Source organism: Equus przewalskii, chromosome 23, assembly GCF_037783145.1.
Source record: "Equus przewalskii isolate Varuska chromosome 23, EquPr2, whole genome shotgun sequence".
Taxonomy (NCBI): Eukaryota; Metazoa; Chordata; class Mammalia; order Perissodactyla; family Equidae; genus Equus; species Equus przewalskii.
In genome coordinates, this window is record NC_091853.1 from 2210171 (window position 1) to 2229546 (window position 19376).

Consider the following 19376-nt stretch of genomic DNA (forward strand, 5'->3'; position numbering starts at 1 on the left):
TCACTGGGTGGCTTAAACAAGTGGAATTGAATGTCTCACAGTTCCGGTGGCTAGAAGTTCAAAATCAACGTGTTGTCTGGGCCTTATTTCCCTTGAAGATGAGGGAAGTATCTGTTCCAGGCCTTTCTCCTAGTTTCTGGTAGCTTCTTGGCTTTGGCAGCGTAGCTCCGATCTTGACATGGCATTCTCCCCGGAGCATGTCTGTCTCTTCGTGTGGAGTTTCTTATAAGGACACCAGTCATATTAGATTAGGGATCTCCTCTATTCCACTAGGACCTCATCTGCAAGGACCCTGTTTCCGAATAAGGTCACATTCTGTGGTATCGTGCATTAGGACTCCAACGTAATTTTGGGGGGACACAATTCAACCCATAACAAGCAGCAACGATGAATTTGTAAAGCGGACCTTTGGCTGAGGGAAGCTACTGGAGCTAACGAAAAAGAGCACGTGTTCTAGAGACTAACTATTAGGTTGGAATTCTGCTCTTGCGACTTCTTATGTGACTTGAAGCAAGTTGCTTACCTTCTCAGCCTTGGTTTTCTCACCTGTATAAGGAGAAAAATAGTATTCATCTTGAAAGGTTGTTTTGAGGATTAACTGAAGGAATCAATTAGAAGCATCCTGCCTAGAACCCAGCACACATCACTGTGCCACACAGTTGCTAGCGTGATGATTCTATGTGACTTTGGGCGGTATCTAAGTGCTGCTCTCCTATGCAGCTGTTGTTAATCAGGGGTCACCAAGTATTTATAATTACACACCATATCAGCTAAAAATATCTGACTCTGCACGCACTCTGTGTGTGTGTTTGTGTGTATGTGTGTAAACATATATGCACACACACATATGCATTTCTCACTTTGTTAATGCATTATCTACGTTAGAAGATATACACACGCAAAAGAAATAAAGAGAATGAGATAAACAGAAGTTTGAACAGTTTCTCCCATCACCCCAGTGAAACGTCCTGTGCACCCCAAGTGCATTCACTTCAGAGATTTAGAGACCAGCCTCGATGAGGTTGGAGAGATCAGCATTTGTCTGCTTGGCCTCTGCCCCAGTTACAGACCAATGAGCGTCATTGGCTTCCCCCAGTTGACACGTTCTCCACCTTTTCCACTCCACGGAGGCGAGCCCTAGCCGCCACGGTCGTGTGCTCTGGATACCCTGATAAACTCCCATACACTCTCTAATGGACCCTAGCTGTGGCATATCAGTGGCCAGAAGTTTGTCCTGGGTCAAATTTCCCCAGTCTAAGGGTGGTATAAGATCTCTTGAATCGTGCTTTTTTCGGAATACCTTCCTCCTGGAGCTCTCAACGTCCCGCCCCACAGTGGGTACTGCTTGCTCCTGAGACCTGGCACGCAGCTGTCATCCTGGGAGTCACTGCTTTCCTTGAGCAACAGCCACTGTTTCCTGGGCCCCAGGCCTTCCTCTGGCTTAGCTGACTCTGTATTTGCTGAAGCATGTTGTTAATCATTTACTAACAAAGGAGGTTTGGTAGGTAAATTTCTCCCATCTTTGCATTTCTAAAAATATCGTTATGAATAAAACAATTAACAAAGCTGATCTAATGAACATATATTAAATACTATACTTAATAACTAAAGAAAACACACTTTTAAAAACTATATACAAAAGTTCAAGAATTGACTACCATCATAAATCACAAATCAACTTTGAACAAATTTCAAAGAGTTAATTATCTGATCACAAAACAATTATGTTAAAATTCAATAACAGAGACACATCTACTTTTAAAAAGCCATTTATTTGGCAGTTCCGAAACAGATCTCTGGATATCTGAAGGGTTAAAATGGAAATAATAATATGAATCAGAAAAACATTTAAATCTAAATAATAAAAAATACTAACCTTCAAAACTGAAGTAGAAATGTGAGGGAAATTAATAACCTTAAATTGCTTGTATTAGAAGGAGAGAAAAGGCTCGACACTAATGATGAAGTTGGATTACACATCCAAACAAGACATTAGAAAAGGAGGCAGAGAAGAAACCCAAGTGAAGTTGAAGAGTGAAAATGTAAGACAAGGGCAATGCTTAAGAAACAGAAAAGAAATAGAAAATAGTCACCGCAGTCACAGTGATCAACGAAGCTCAGGAAGGGGATCCCAGCGAGGTGAGCCGAGGCGCTCACAGCGATGTCAGGCATGAAGAAAGGGCACCGCGAGATTAAAGATAACAGGCATGTAACGGATGACCATACAGCAATACACTCGCATTCTCAGGGGAAGTGGACAAACTCCTGGAAAAATATAACTGGTAACAATTGCCTCTGCATGAAATGGAGAATTGGAATGGCTTTATAACCGTTAAAGAAATAGAATCATGAAGGAAGCTCTGGGCCCCAACAATTGTAACGGTGAGCTCTCTTACGTGTTCAGGAGACAGACGCAGATGACCCAAACTTACTCCAACTCTTACAGGAGGGAGGAGGAGAGGCAATGCTCCCAAACTTATTCTGTGAGACTAGTGGAAGCTGGATCCCCAAACTGTACAAAGACAGCATGAAAAAAAGACTAGAGATCAGTCCAATTCATTAATTTGGATTTTAAAAAGCCCTAAGTTAAATATTCCAAACAGAATCTGGCTGTGTTTTTCTTTAAAAAAAATAATATGAGTCTATTGCAAGAAGTTATATTGGAAAATACGTTAATATGATTTATCCTGTTAGAGATTTGAAGAGATATTCATCTCAATAGGTCGAGTCTAGAAGAAGTATTAGATGACATTCGACATTTAGTCATTGTTTAAAAAATTAAAACCAATCTCTTAGTAAACTAGAAACAGAAGGTGATTTCCTTTATCTGGTTAAGGAAATCTGCTTAAAAAAACTACAGCATTAACATTGTAAATCATTGGTGAAACATTAAAAGCATTGCTTTTAAATTCAGGAACAAAATAAAGATTGCAATGAAGATTTTAGCCAGCTCAACAAGGCAAGAAAAAGAAGAGGAAAGGTAGAAGGATGAAATAAAACTCTCATTATTTGCCAATGATATGAATACCCACATGGGAGACTCCAAATAATCTTTATTGCTAGAATTATCAAGACAGTTTAGCAAAGTTGCCAAGTAGAAAATCAATATACAAAAGTTAATTTCATTTTTTATACCAGTAATAAACAGAAAAATATAATTTCAAATTTCTAATGATAAAAGTAGCAAAAAAGAAAAAACATCGAGGAATAACTCCAAAGATGTGCAGGTCCTTCGTATAGAAAATAATATGACTTTTTGAAAGATATTAGAGAAGCTCTAAATAAATAGAAGACATATTTGTGGGAAAGGAAGATCAATTTTGTAAATATGTACATTTTCTCCATCTTGATTTATAGAATTAAGGAAATTCTAATCAAAAGCTTAACATGGTTTTCCATGGCACGTGACAAGCTTCTCTCAAGTCTGTTTGGAGGAGCAAAGGGCCAAGAAGATCAAAACCCTCCTGAATAAGCACAAGATTGGTGACGGGGGTGGGACAGCGTGTTCTCTCTGATACCACGATTTATTATAAAACTAGAGTAATTAAAACGGTGTCGTATCCGGAAAGAAGAGACAAACAGATCAGGGGACAGAATAAGAGAATTCAGAAACAGTCTCATGCAAAGACGAAAACTTGATATATGAGAAGGGTCGTACTGCTGATAATTTACCCAGATGGGGAAAAAGTCAAGTCCCTAATTACAGCATATACAAAAATAAATTCCAGATGGATTAAGAACTTAAATATAAAAGGCAAAAAATTTAAACATTTAGAAGAAATGTAGGAGAAGAATTTCTTGACTTCAAGGAAAGTAAGGGGGTTTTTTTGGTAACAAGACACAAATCACAAACTAAAGGAAAAGATAGATACACTTGAATAATTAAGATGTTGTGTATATTTCAATATATTGAATACTTTGAAACTGTTTATCAAAGTACATCATAAAGAGAAAAAGAAGAAAAGACACAGAGAATATATTTGCAACATATGTAAATGAGAAAGGAATTTGTATCCAGAATATAGGAAAAACACCCACAAATCATAAGAAAAATAAAAATAAACCAAGAGGAAGATTGACAAAAGACATCTCACTTTTCACTGGAGAATAAACCTAAAATTCCCCAGGAACATATGAAAAAATGCTCAATAAGATGAGTAATGAGAGACATGCCAATTAAAAAACCACAATGAGAGAACGTCGCAAACACATCGGGTTAGCCAAGATTTTAAAAATCTGATAACATCAAGAGTTGGAGATAATGCAGAGAAACAGCAAGTCTTAAACGCTGAGGATGGAAGTGCTTATTAGAATGAGTCTTTGGAAAACAATTTGGAATTAGCTCATAAAGTCGAAGATGTGTGTGCCTCATGATCCAGCTAGCCCGCTTCTGGGCGTATCCTCTGAAGAAGCTCTTGGATGTGCACGCTGGACGAGCTGTAGGAGAACACTCACAAAAGCGTTATGTATAACAGCAAAAAACCGGAAAAGGTCCAAATGACCCTCAGCTGTAGAATGCACCAAGTGTGGTATGTGCATACAACAGGTGAACTATAGTCACAAGCATCGACATGAATGGATCTGAAGATGTCATCCGGACCATCATACATGCTGCTGGGAATGTAAAATAGTGCAGCCACTTTGGAAAACAGTGTGGCAGTTCCTCAAAAATTTAAACATAGAGTGACCATATGACCCAGCAATTCCACTCCTAAATTCTCCAAGAGAATCAAAACATAGATCCATGTAAAAAAAAAAAAAAAAAAACCCGCAACTATACATGAATGTTCACAGCAGAATCATTCATAATAGTTCAAAGGAGGAAACAACTCAAATTTTCCATCAGCTGAGGAATGCATAAACAAGAACGCAATGCATCCACCCGCATAACGCAGTGTTACTCAGCTGTGAAAGGGACGAAGTACTGACACGCGATACGACGTGGAGGAACCGTGAAGACGTCATCTAAGTGAAAGAAGCCAGTCACAAGAGACGCATACTGTATGCTTCCCTTTATATGGAATGTTCAGGATTGGCAAGTCCAGAGATACAGAAAGTAGATTAGTCGTTTCCAGGGCTGGAGGGAGGGGGGAATGGAGAGTGACTGCTAACGAGTGTAGGGTTTCTTTTTGGGGTGATGAAAGTGTTCTGGAGTTAAATAGTGGTCATGGTTACACAACTTTGTGAATATGGTAAAAAGAATTTTTTTGAGGAAGATCAGCCCTGAGCTAACATCTGCTGCCAATCTTCCTCTTTTTGCTGAGGAAGACTGGCCCTGAGCTAACATCCATGCCCACCTTCCTCTACTTTATATGTGGGAGGCCTGCCACAGCGTGGCTTGATAAACGTGAGTAGGTCCACACCCGGGATCCGAACTGGTGAACCCTGGGCTGCTGATGCAGAACATGCAAACTTAACCACTGTGCCACCAGGCCAGCCCCATGGTATTAACAGCGCATGTGATCCTTTAAAGTGAGTTTCAACTCTCTCTCTTTCTATCTGTGCAGCAAGTTTCTATCTATCTATCTAGATATATACGTACTCACTTTTGTGCATATTTTCTAATTTCTAAAAATTAAATCCCTTTTTCTGTCTTTACACCTGACAGTTTGTGTCCTGTAGTCTTTTTATGGATGTAATAAATATTTCTGAGGATATTAATTTGAATATTTAAACAATTCCCTTCTTTTCTCTGAATTATCCTTTTGTTTATAATCCCCCTCCCCACCCCCACTCATGGTGAAGGTTCTTCTAAGATATCTGGTGATCTTTGATTGCCTATTCTTAGTTTAAAACATCAGACTGGGGGTCCACGTACGCGGACATGCTTTACTTCCCCTGGTGGGTGGGGAGCCGGGAATTACGCTGCGGACATCTAAATGCCATTTGAGGAGTATCTTTTCTCTGGGACCATTCAGTTTCTCAAGGGAAAAAGCCCTTCCTTGTTTGCTGTTTGGGGTCTTGTTTGTGTCTGGTCTGGGTTGTTTCACTGTCCTGGGGAGGTTGGCGCCAGCTCCTGTGAGCACCTGCTTTGGGTGGCGTTGACTGCCCCATGTTTCGGGTCTCAGCAGCCCTTCCCCACTTCGAGCCTGGGTCCCTCTCCTGGCTTCACTCCACGTGGCGCTTCCTGGCTCACGTCCACTGGGTTCTGCAGAACCCAGCAGCCCTCCTCCGTTCCTATCCCCTCAGGCACGTCACCTCCAGGCTCTGGCTTCCTGTTCTCCGCTTCATCAGTCCTCACTCCTCTCTCTGCTTCATTTCTTCCAAGTACCTGTTGACTTCTCCCATCTGCTGATAACCTCTCTACTGGTCTTTTCGTCGCTCAGATTTTTACATCTTAATTCTTTACTATTATTTAGAGGGGTCTTTGAAAGGAGAGGAGAAAACAAGTGCAGGAAATCCGTCATCTTCAATCAGAAGTTAGGTTACCTTCAGAATAATAATGGAAGACGGCCGGCCACATGGCCGAGTGGTTACGTTCACGCACTCTGCCTCGGTGGCCCAGGCTTGCACCGGTTCAGGTCCTGGGTGCAGACATGGCACCACTCATCAGGCCATGCCGAGGTGCGTCCCACATGCCACAACTAGCAAGACCCACAACTAAAAATAGACAACCTTGTCCCGGGGGGCTTTGGGGAGAAGAAGAACAATTTAAAAAAGAGAGAAGATTGATAACAGTTGTTAGCTCAGGTGCTAATCTTTAAAAAATAATAATAATTATTATAGAAGAAAAAGAATGAATATTTATTGAACACTAACTAAGGGCCAGGCATTGGTGCAAGAACTTCATGTGTGTTATTTTGTTGATCTTCACAACAACCCTCTGAGGCAAATGCTCTTTTTTTCCTCCTTTACAGACAAGGAAACTGAGAGACAGATGGTAAATAACTCGCCCAAGTTCTCAGAGATAAGCAAGTGGTGGGACCAGGATCTGACTGCAGGCAGTCTGACTCCAGGAGCTGTGGCCCTGATGCTCATGTGACACACGGCTGGCTGCATTGCAGAGGTCCTATAAGCAGTGGTGGCAGGTGAAAGAGTAAAAACCCTATACCAAACTGAGAGCGTGAAAATCAGCTCAGAACGAAAAATAAAAAACCAGCCCTGCCCTTACTCAGGTTGGGAGGACAGACACAGATAAAATCTCCACAATATTAACAGGAAACATCGTTTCTCTCAAAGTCACACAGCAGATACAAAACGTCATCAAGAATGAGACTCCCTTCTGGGGGCTGGCCCAGTGGCCCAGTGGTTAAGTTTGGCACACTGCACTTCAGTGGCCCGGGTTTGGAGCCCGGCCACCAACCTTTACCACTCGTCTGCGCCCATGCTGTGGTGGCGACCCACATACAAAAGAGAGGAAGTTTGGCACAGATATCAGCTCAGGGCAAATCTTCCTCAGCAAAATAAAAAAAGAATAAGCCACCCTCTTTGACCACTGCTTTCTGACCACTGATGCTCCCAGACTTGCTTTGCTCTTCCCGTCTATTCCTGGAGTACCCAATTGCTAAATGGCCCTCGGCTCACAACAGCATCCACTCCCTAGTTAATTTCCAAGTATCCTAATCCTGCCTCAGAAACAGTAATTGGTTCAGAACTCAACCCCACTTCCCTGAGACTCTCCTCAAAATTCTTCAGCAGGAACCCAAACCTTACAAAAGCTGCCTTCCCTCTTCTCTCCTGTGGAGCCTTGTTCTACAGCTCCTCTGGAGCAACCTCCCTCACTGCGCTCAGGCCACGCATGCGGTTTTGTCAGACGACAGGTCTGTGCCTGCTCATCTTGACTGATTAGGCTTTATTGTAGGTATGGGTGTTCTTAGAGATTCATTCCTTTGGCTTAAACTCATGAGCTTTCTTACAGCACCAGAGCCCTGGGAGGGGTCAGACATGGAAAACCTCATGAAAATCTTGGGAGACAAGGGCGTCCTGGGGGAGCGAGTTTGGGACTTGGAAGGCACAGGTAGTGCTCTCTGGTGGGCCTTACTACTCTCCTTAGACTGGCCTGGTGTCAGGGCACTGAACCCTTCCAGGGATTGGCTCAGTTTTAGGCATCAGTTTCCATCCTTCCTGGGGCACTTGCAACGGCCATTACTGAGCTGATAGCTGTCTCCATCCCCATCCTGGGGAGGTACTTGCTTTAGTCAGATGCAGTTCAGGATAAGCGTGTCTCAGGTGAGAGAGGGCGGTCCAGCCCTGACGGCACAGCCTTGCCGTGAGAGGGCTGAGCCTCTTCCAGCCTTGACTGCACCGGGTTAGGGCCAGGAAGCTGGGGGGCGTTGACATCAGCCCTGTCGCTGGCACACTACTCTCAGACCCCTAGTGAGAGGCTTCTCAGTGCTTTGAGAGCCACAGACGAGTCCCCATGGACGTAGGTTATTACTGTCGTTATCATTGGTAACACTTACTAATACTTTTTACATTGGTATTGTATTTTTAACTTTTCTAAGTACTTTCACGTTGGTCTTCTCTCTCCCCTGTGAGGTATACACAACACGAGTGATCACCCCTCATTTTACAGTTGAAGAAACTGAAGCCCAGAGAAGTTGTCACTTAACTATGTTGGTGACAGAGCAGAGGTCTAAAACCAAAGTGCCCCGACCCCAGTCAATGGTCACCCCAGTGTCTCCCAGCAGAAGAGGACACAGGTAGGCGAGCGCTGACGTGCACAAAGTTTCCACTGCCGGGTGGTAGTGGGCGCAGCTCTGCAGACTAGAAACTGGCTCTTATCTCCACATCTCTAACCCAGAGCCTGCCCAGTAATCCCACCTCCAGAAGCCACTCAGCCCCAAACGAGAGACTGGAGCAACGCCCCGGGCTCAGGTGTCTGGGGAGCAGGGGTGGAGGAGGGGCAGCCTCCGCCCTGGCCTCTCAAGGCCAAGTGTGGGCGCAAGAACGCAGAGAGGCCGCTCTGAGCCGGCCGGGCAGGCCTTTGCCTTGCAGCCGGCTCTGAACCGACAGGTTCAGACCAGTTTGTGGCTTAGCCAGCACTGCAGAATGGGGTGGTGCTCGTCTTCGTTCTGTTCCATCCCCACCCTAAAGCAGGCTGCTCCATTGAGAAGGAGGAATGTGGACCAGACAAGAGGCGGTGGGAGGAGAGGACACTCAGACTGGAGGCTGCTTCTGCTCTTCTGAGCACCAGCCCCTGACGCCAGGTTTCAGGCCCACAGTGTTGTGGGGTTTTTACCGGAAGTGGTCCACTCATCAGTGTTTCTTTAACTCAATTCCACTCTCCTGACTCCACCTTTGCCCTTTCATCCATTCTTCATGCAGCAGCCAGAGTAAGCTTTCAAAATACAAATCTAATCATGTCACTCCCCTGGCCTAAGACTCCCAGTGGTCCCCCATTTTGCATCGAGTCCAAATTCCTCAGCACGGCAGCCAGGCTCTTTGCGCTCTAGAAGAGCCCACCTTCAGCCTCACCTCGCCCCACTCTCCTCACTGCTCACCAAGCTAAGCTCCAGTTCCTGGAAAGGGCTTTGTGTGTTCCTGCCTCAGGACCTTTGCATCTGCTGTTTCTGCCACCTGGAATGCCCGTTGTCCCCACCCCTCAACCCTTTCCTTTCTCTCTTCCCACTTAGATTCTTCAGATCCTTCAGATGTGAGCTCAGTATTTTCTTCAGAGACGTCTACTGAGATACTGTACCCCACATTAGGTCCCCTTGCATGCTCTCAGAATACTCCATACGATAACTGTCATTATTTAGTTAATGTCTGTCTCATCCTTTGCTTGACCGAATGCTCCATGAGGACAGGGAACCTGTCTGTTCAGCTCACTACCATGTCTTCAGCACTGGGTATGAGTGAATGAATTACATTCAATTTATTGAAGACCTAATGCTCTGGTTCAGTAAAGACTTGCTGAGCATCCCCTATTTGTCTAGCATGATGCAACTTCATGCAATCTTAATTAATTTAGTGTCTACAAACTTTAAGCTAGGATTTGGGGTCCCAGAGCTGAGGTTCCCACATTGAGATTATGTGTTTTAGATGAGCTCATTGAAAAGCATAGGCCTGGCACACAGTAGGTGCCCAATAAATATTTATTCAAGGGACAAATGCATTGAAGAAAGCATCTTTCTGGTGAAGAAGTTAAATCATACATTTTACAGCCGGGAAGAACAGGGTTCCCCAGGTCACAGAGCTTAGTAAGTGCTAGACCTAGGATTTGGACCACGGCTGGAGGCGTGAGTCACCCTGTGACCCACTCAGCCATGTTGGCCCAGTGGGGAACTCAAAGAGATGAAAAACCTTGGTCTGTCCTGGGGGCACTGACAATAAAGTGGATAAGAAAAAGCTGCAGATACAGGAAACAACCTGAAGACACAGTTGCCTCTGTGATTTGGTGCCAAAGAAATTGATATGGACGCTAAGTGAAATTGGAAATCAGAGAAGGGAGGGCTCCGGGGGGGCGGGGGGGGTGGGGGCAGTGAAGGACGCCTCCAGGGAGGGAGAGGCGGGAAAGGCCTTTCCAGGAGTGTGAGACAGCGGAAGCAGGGGCAGTAGGAACCAGTCAGCATGAATCCCAACCAGACCGTGCGTGTTCCTGAGGGGCAGGAGATGAAGCATGGAGAGGACAGGGGCTGCCAGAAGCTGAGGATCCTGCGTAGCAATGGAGAGGCGGCTGGACCTGGCAATGGGAAGTCATCTGAGATTTGCGATCAAGGAAGCAGCCGACGCGAGTGGAGTTCCAGGAAGACCAGTCTCGGGGGTCGCACAGATGAACTGTAGCGAAGAGGAAAGAAGAAAAGGCAGGGAGGAGAGAGGGAAGATGGACAGATGGAGGAGGGAGAGGTGGTGTTTCTGGGCTCCCAGGAGGCCCTTCATAACGGATATCTCATTTAATCCTGTCAACAACACTGAGCTGTGCGTGTTCTCGTCTGTGTTTTGCAGATAAAGAAGCTGGAGTTTGAAGAGGTGGAATCACTTGTCCAGGGTTACTCAGCCAGACAAGGACCAGAACCAGTGCTTGGGTGTTTCACCTCCAAGTCCAGCCACCTTTCCACTACATCACGAGGTGCCTCGGACAGAGCACCCGGTTAGGAGGTCCTCCCAGCAGGGAGGTCGTAGGGCGGTGGCTTTGGGTATAGGAGGAGATGTCGTGAGCTAAGATGAGGGTGCCTGTCTCAGGGGCGCAGCTCTAAAAGCATCGTGGCAGGCGCGCCAGCGAGTTAGCCATGAGGTCAGGAGCAGCACGATGTCAGTCCTGGCAGACGTGTGGAGCATGGAGCCACACGGAGACTTGAGTTCAAAGCGAAGTCTCAGCAGATGTGGGTAGAGCAGAGAGTCAGCCTGGCCTGGCGGCCACCGTAACAGGATTCTGGTCCTGGAAGCCTCACTTTGGGACTTTGGGTCAGTCATTTAAACTCTTTGAGCCTCAGCTTCCTCATCTGTAAAATAAAATAAAAAAATCTCGACTTCCTTCTCCTCTGTGTTTTGAGACCCAAATGAGATTGCAGCTGCGGGCTTGTTTTGTTTGCTGAGAGATGCGGGCTGTCAGCAGAGAGGGGAGCTGGTGGGCGGCTGACCCGGGGCCTGGGGGCCTTTCCTCCCAGGACCCGAGGGGCACTCTCCCGAGCTGTGGCCCTGAACTGGGTGTTTGTCATCAACCATGCCTCCTTTTGACTTAATTGCCTCTGATCACTTCACTGCTCATTTCTTTTATTTTTTCCTTAAAGATTGGCACCTGGGCTAACAACTGTTGCCAATCGTTTTTTTTTTAATTTTATTTTTAAAATTTTTTTTGTCTGCTTTTATCTCCCCAAACCCCCCCGTACGCAGCTGTATATCTTAGTTGCACATCCTTCTACTTGTGGGATGTGGGATGCCGCCTCAACGTGGCCTGACAAGCAGTGCCATGTCCGCGCCCGGAATCCGAACCCTGGGCCACCACAGCAGAGCGCGCGAACTTAACCACTCGGCCACGGAGCCGGCCCGTTCACTGCTTATTTCTTAAGCACCGACTCTATTTAAATCGTGGTGCTGAGCTCACCTTGCTCCGATCCTCTTAGCACACTTCTTTTACTTTCCTCTTTACTGTAGTTGAAAGGGTTAGTCGGATAAATCCACTGTGCTGCTGGTAAAAAGTGAATTACCTATACCCAAATATTGAGATGCACTGTAATGCTTCTTTCACGTTTTCCTCAGCCCGTCCCCTTCTCCGCTGAATTCACCGTCTGTGGCATATTTGTGTTATAAATGACAGGCATAGCTCATCAGATTCAGTTGTAGAAAGACGAAAAAGGGAAAAAAATGCTGACTAGTTTTCATTGCTAGTGGACTTTAAAACACGATGCATTTTGTGTGTGTGCGTGAGGAAGATTCGCCCTGAGCTAACATCCATTGCCAATCTTCCTCTTTTTTTTGCTTGAGGAAGATTAGCCCTGAGCTAACGTCTGTGCCGATCCTCCTTTACTTTGTGTGTGGATGCCGCACAACATGGCTGATGAGTGGAGTAGGTCCACACCCAGGATCCTAACCCGTGATGCCAGGCCTCTGAAGCGGAACACACAGAACTTCAACCACTGGGCCACGGGCCTGGGCCCTAAAACACGATGCATTTTATGTGTGTGGGTTAGGAAGTCTATGCGTTGGCTAACACAATGCCTTGAGAATTTACTTTTCACAGAAAATGCCTTAGTGGGGGTTGGCATTTTCATTTATTTGTACCAAAGCCTCAGAGAAAAATAAAATGCCAGTGTGTTGCTCAAGTGTGTACCATCCTAACAAAACAAAACTAGCACAAATGTCTGCACACACTGGACCCATCCAGTCGCCTGAGGAGACAGCACACCTAGGGGTCTTTAGGGACCCATGTCTCTACGAATGTGCCTGCCGAGGCCGTCCCGCCTGTAGCTCACTGTCCTTGTCTGCGCACGTCTCCTCAGCCCCGGACGCGGAAGGTGCAGTGGGTGCCTCTGGAGATCAGGGTCAGAGAGGCCAGATGGCGGGGACCCTAGTTACAGGATCAGGCCCATGATATGGAGAGACAGAGAGAAAGGATGCAGAGAGGTTGAAACACTGAGCGCTGATGGAGAGGCAGGAGTGCAGCCCCATGGAGACACAGGCCCCGAGGAAGGTCAAAGGGGACATCACCCAGGCCCAGAGAGGGGAGAGTCCTACTTTACTGAAAACAAAACCCACTCTAAGGGAGCATTCTAAACACCCTTGACTCTTGTCCATTCCTTTAGCTCAGTTCTGTGTGATCAGTTTGTTTGAGAGATTCTCTGCTCCCTGGGGGCAGAGGCTGGGGAGAGGATGGGAGCAAAGCTGAGCTCTCTGGGTGGGCAGGAGCAACCAGCTGTCTGAACGAGTGGCCTTTGAGTAAGACCACTCCTTACCTTGTACACTGGGAATTCGTTCATTTATTCATCCAACAATGTTTACTCAACCCTTGCAGATGCCAGGGAACATGCTAGGAGCTGGGACAACAGAAAAGAATGGAAGCCAGTCCCCCCAGTTTTCTGTGATGAAGCCACACAAGAGGGCCTCCTGCCAGCCACATCGGTCTGTGGCTCCTCGAGGAAGGAGTCTGAGCTCTGAAGACTCTTTTATTTCACAGCTCTTACATTTTCTTATTTAGAGGTTTTGCCTTTCTTATACTTTTCTAGAAAATCATTTGGAAATAATTCCAGCCTTGGATCAGCTAAACCAGGGAGGAAATGGAAATAGTCTATACCTGGCCTGGAGGACAGAAGGGACAGGACAGAGGCCAGGCATGAGAGTGTGGTAGCCATTCCATCAGATCAGTACAGGGGTCAAGTGAGGGGGTGGCACAGGAAGGCCTGGGGTCTTCCTTCCTCTTGGGTTTTGTACCTATGAGTGTCTGGAGGCTGCTTTGTCCAATGGCTGAGAGTAGCCCCAAAGGTTGGAACTAGGCATAACAGGATGCTGAGCGGTGGCAAGGACCCTCGGGCCCTCTTGGCCTTTGGTGAGGCCACCCCTCACTCAGGCGGCACCATCTTGCATCTGGGTTGGGCGCATGGCTATGCATGGCACCCAGCTCAGTCAGTCTACTGCCCTGATTCTCTTCTCCCCATCAAATTCCATCCTGCCTCGGGCAACTCACCGTGCCCCTCCTCACGCAGGACGGGGCCAGTCAGCGGCCTGCCATCTTCAAATCCTGCTGGAACACGAAGGGGACAAAGTGGCCCCCACTTCTGGCTCTTGACGGGAGAGCACCCAACCTTCCAACGCCCCTCCTGTTCCCTCACAGCTGACCTCCCCTGCCCTCCTACTCCCTTCCCTCCTCAGCCTGGGAAGAGAATGACAAGAATCTCACCTCCTGTGCAGCCGGTTCTACTTTCTTCTCCCCCTCCCCAGAGCCCAGGTCTCTTGTCTCTCTTCCAAGGCCCAGCTCAAGTGCCAGGCCAGCTAAGACCTGATTCCTGTGTACCAGAGAGGTGGGGCACAGGCAGTGCTGGAGCAAAGGAAGGGGGCTGGCACTCATACTGAAGGAGCACAAAGAGGGGTTCATTTATTTGTTCATGAGCTACTTCACTCTTAGTGGACTGAGAGTTTTCCACAGTGTCTCTCTCTTGTCCTTGTCCCCAGCAGCTATTCCTCCCAAAACTCTCTTGCACACACGTGACTTTAGCCATTTTCTGCACCTAATTCCAATGTGTGTGTCGGGGGGGGGGGGGAGGTTCTCCACCCCACCAAGCAATTCTTGGACACCAGCTGGGTGTCCTACAATTCAACTCAATTCTGATACTATACCTGGAGATAACCTCAGATCCCACAGGTTAAGGGCTCAGTCCTACAAGACTGTCCCCCCTACCCCTCCACTTTGGATGCCAGTCACAAGCCTAGATCCTTCCGATCCACCAGCTTTAAAATTGGAGGGTTCAGTTAATTTGCTAGATTGACTCACAGAACTCAGAGAAACATTTTACTTACTGGGTTACTGGTGAGGGGGAGCAGAATATGCCACTCCAAAATACACCACTTTGACACACTGATTCTTTGAATTAAAGTTACTTGAGAAACAGCTAGTGCAAGAAGGACACTCTGACCCTCCTTTGCCCCCTGAAGGCAGGAAACAAATCTCTTCCGTGAAGGTATCCTCCCTAGACCAGGAGGGTAGAGACATCCTTAGCTCCAGAGACACGGAATTCAAGGCCAAGAAGGCTGCATAAACAAACCTTGTTACTGCCTTCCTAACTTACTACCCTAAGCCCAAACTTCTTGTCTTGTCAATTGATGCAGGCTCTGTGAGCCGAGAAGTCGAAAGAAAGATTTCTTGGACTCTCAAGGTCTGGCAGTAGTGCTCTTTTATTCGGAGAATAGCATGGAGTAGCATGGGGACAGGGCCTGTGGGCAGGGAAGAGCTGCAGATGGGGACAGGACCTGAAACTGGCAGAGAGTCAGCCATTGATGACTAAGTAGCTAGGAACTAAAGTTTTTTTCCTTTTTGCAATTACTGATTATAGCTTTTAGCTATTAACCCGCCCATCGTTAACTGTGCTGCTGAGGCAATGTGCTCTCTGACTCTCACTAGGCTGCTATAGATAACATCTTCCTGGAGCCTGGGTCACCATGGTAATGGGTGTGAGAGCTGCTCTTCAGGAATTAGAACTCTACGTCCACTTCAGGCCGGTTGAGACCACCAGCCCATCAACTAGGCCTGCGCAGATGTCCGATAGGTGACCTTTTGACATCAAGAGGCTAAAAACTCCACACTCAGATCATGGTAATGCCGCTATTTTGTGAACATGGGTCCCACGAAGAGGCACGGCGTCTGACTACGGTTGCGCAGATTGTCAATTACCTCACCTCTCCCCACCTGCGATCACCTCTCTCCACGTTTCAGACCACCTTGCCCCCTATCCCATAAATATCCCTGAGTCCCTATTTTCAGGGAAGTGAATTTGAGCTCATGCTGTCGCTTCCTCACGTGGCTGCCTTGTGAGTAAACCCTCTCTCTGCTGCAGTCTCGTCTTGGTGTTTGGCCTTCTGGGCGGTGGGCAAAAATGAACCTAGTTTGGTAACAGACCCAGGGCAGTGAGAGCTGCAAACATGGGCTGAGGGCAGGGCTAAATTTATAAGGCATAGGTATGTGAATTATTTCTTCACAAGACAAAGGAAGGATTATGTGAAAAAATCATTAAAATGGTATCAGTGTAGGTGGGGTCTGGTTATCGGGTGGTCCTATAACTTTAGATAAGAATCAGATCCGATCAGATCAGCAAGTCCTATGCTTCCCAGAGGATGATAAAGATCGGTATGTGGGGCAGGACGCCTTGGGCTTCTCTCCCTGGGGCAGCCATGATCCTCATCATCAATTCTTCACAAATGTATTGTTTCTTTGTCTAAAAGCTATAAAAGCTGCCTACTTTGGTCACTACTTTGAGCCTTATATCTTTAGGGCTCCCATGCATATGAAGTTAAATTTGGTTTTCTTCTGTTAATCTCTCTTATGTCAATTTAATTATTAGACCAGCCAAAGAACCCAGTAAGGAAGAAGGAAAAGTTTTCCTCCCTTACGCTGGTTTATTAGAGAAGGACACAACTCAGGAACAGCCAGATGGAAGACATGTGTAGGGCAAGGTGTGGGGAAGGGCGCGGGCCCCCACGCCCTCTCTGAGTACACCTCTTTCCCCCGATCTTCACGTGCTCACTGACACAAGTTCTCCAAACTCTGTCCTTTTGGGATTTTAGGGAAGCTTCATTACATAGTCACGACTGATTCACTCACTGGCCACTGGGGACTGATTCAACCTCCAGCCCCCTCCCCTCCCCAGATGTTGTGGGTGGGATGGAAAGTTCCAGCTCTCTAATCACAAGGTTGGGTCCCAGGCAACCAGACCCATCCTCAGGTGACCTGGGGGCATTCCCAAAGTCACCTCATTAACACAACAGAAGACACTTATCATTTTTGATGCGGGGTCGGTGAGCCAAGGAGTGGAAAGAAAGATTTCTTAGACTCTCAAGATCTGGCAGTAGTGCTGTTTTATTTAGAGAATAGTATAGAATAGCATGGGGACAGGACCCATGGGCAGTCAGAGCTTCTGCTGCCGCCGCTTCTGCTGCCCCCACTGGCATGGGGACAGAGCCCACGGGCAGGCAGAGCCGCTGCTGCTGCCCCCGCTGGCATGGGGACAGGACCCATGGGCAGGCAGAGCTGGTGCGTGGGGACAAGACCCACGGGCAGTCAGAGCTCCTGCTGCTGCCCCGAGTTGAGGGTTAGGGCTAATTTTATAAGGCATGGGTATGTAAGTCATCTCTTTACCAAGACAAAGGAAAGAACATGGAAAAAACTTAAAATGGTATCAGTGCAGGTGGGGTCTGGTCATTGGGTGATCCCATGACTTTTAGACAAGAATCAAATCGGATTAAGTAAAGGTTAGAAAGGTTAGACGCCACCACCCTAAACCAGTTACATGAGATTGCCAGACAGCAACCAACTTAAGTTCTTGCCTTCCCCATTAAGAGCTTCTAGAGATAAGACCATTCCCCCTTCTTCCTGGCACAGAGAGGGAGGCATCTTCACAGATAGAGGTTTCCCTTAGAAATGTAAATGTTTCCCAACAAAGGGGCAAACAAATTCCACTCCTTGGAGCCTGAATCTCATCTGTAGTTTTAAAACTAACCAGCCTAAAAATCCTCATCATAAACCATTTTAAAATTAAGCAGCCTAAAAATCCTCATCAATTTTCATCTCTTAGGAAGTTCCGAGGGTTTTAGGAGTGGGTCAGGTCAAGGTTAAATATAAATTTCTCACTCTAAGTCACAACATCACAAGCCCCTAACTGTTTCTCTCTACGCCTCTGGACAAAATCCACATGGCCCAGACAATGGCTGTTAACCTGAGAACCATTCTTGACTCACTATTCCCGAGACTAGCTGAACTTCTGCTGCCCCCTCCTGCTAATGCCCTCTAAGACCTTTCACTCTCCTCCCCAGATTCGAAAGGAATAAAGGTTTATGCTAACGGCGCTTGCTCTCGTGGATTTTCTTCCACAATGCTCTCCTTGTCATAAGATGATCCAGTCCTGGAGAGCGTCTTCTATTATCCCAAGAAGAATCTGGGGGATGGGGAACATGGGGAGAGAGGAAGGGAAGATCATTCTGAAGTCTGTGGAGGGATTTGAAAGAATGTGTCGGGAGGGGATCCCAGCACAGCGTGAGTGAGCCCTGTCTAGCAGGCGCCGCACCCAGGGGCTGGCCCTGGAGCCCTTTCTCAGCTTCCCTCGTCCCCGGGTGCTCTCCCCTACAAGCCTCCTGGGTGGATGACTCCTCGCCTCACCCCTGTGCCCCACCTCTCAGGCAAACTGTCCTTGCTCAGTACCTCCATTTGCTGCAGAGCCCACATCATCCGCTTAGTTTTCTCTAAGTCCTGGAGGAAAGGTGATCGGCTGAAACAACTGAGACTCATCCAGGACCTGGCACTTCACAGAGGAAGATGGGCCTCTGGAAACGCAGGCTCAAGGTGTCTAACCTGAGGTCAGGACTTGATCCCAGCACTGTGCTTTGGGACACCCAGTGTGGATGCAAGTCCTTTTTGTCTCTCCATATGGTTAGCTGGCCCTGGTCCCATCTCTTCAGAGCGAGGTACACAATTCCTGGGTGTGAGGAGGGCCTTATCAGAGGGGATCGACAGAAGCTTGATAGCCAGGCCAGGGTCCAAACTGCACCCCACACTACAGCCACACACATCTGAAAGGACAAAGTGTTCCCCACTAACCCTGCTTCCTGCTCCTGCTTTCCCCGAATGGAATCCAAGCTTATTGGAAGACAGGAAGAGTCTGTCAAGGCCAGGTTCCTATCAAAGGGCCTTTTGTCTCCTGAGCTAAACACTGGCTTATTGTTACCTTCCTGACTGGGCCCTTCCAGAGGTGGGAGGCCGCCCAGAGCCTCCAGTTTTGGTTTGCGGCTCTGAACGCACTGGTGCAGGAGGAAGAGAGTGGCCCGGCTCTGGGCGGGAAGAACGCCTGGGACAGGCTAGTGTGATGCGTTTTCTCGGGGCTTCCTGTCCAGAGACGACGGCTTCAGTGGGACAATGGGACACATATTTACCTTTCTTCAGGATGAGGAATTCTTACATCTTTCCTTCCTCCCTTCTAAATTCAAGCCTGTTAAAGAATTCTTTTCCCCTTGCTTCTCAGATTAAGCACTTAATCCTTCAAAAATGGAGCCCAACATCATTTGCTTTCAGTCAGCTTCCTTCCATCAGCTCCGTCAATACTCTAGTCCGTACCCCTCAGCGGTTACGTACCCACCTGCATGGTGCTCATAGGCTCGTCTCTTTCTGTGGCACTCTTCACCCGTGGGCTCCATCTCCCACAGTGGAAGGCTTTCTGAGGGCAGAATTCATGTCTCCCCCATTAGCTTGGGAGCTCCCTTCTTTACGACTCAAAGCCTGAATAGTACAACACATCATG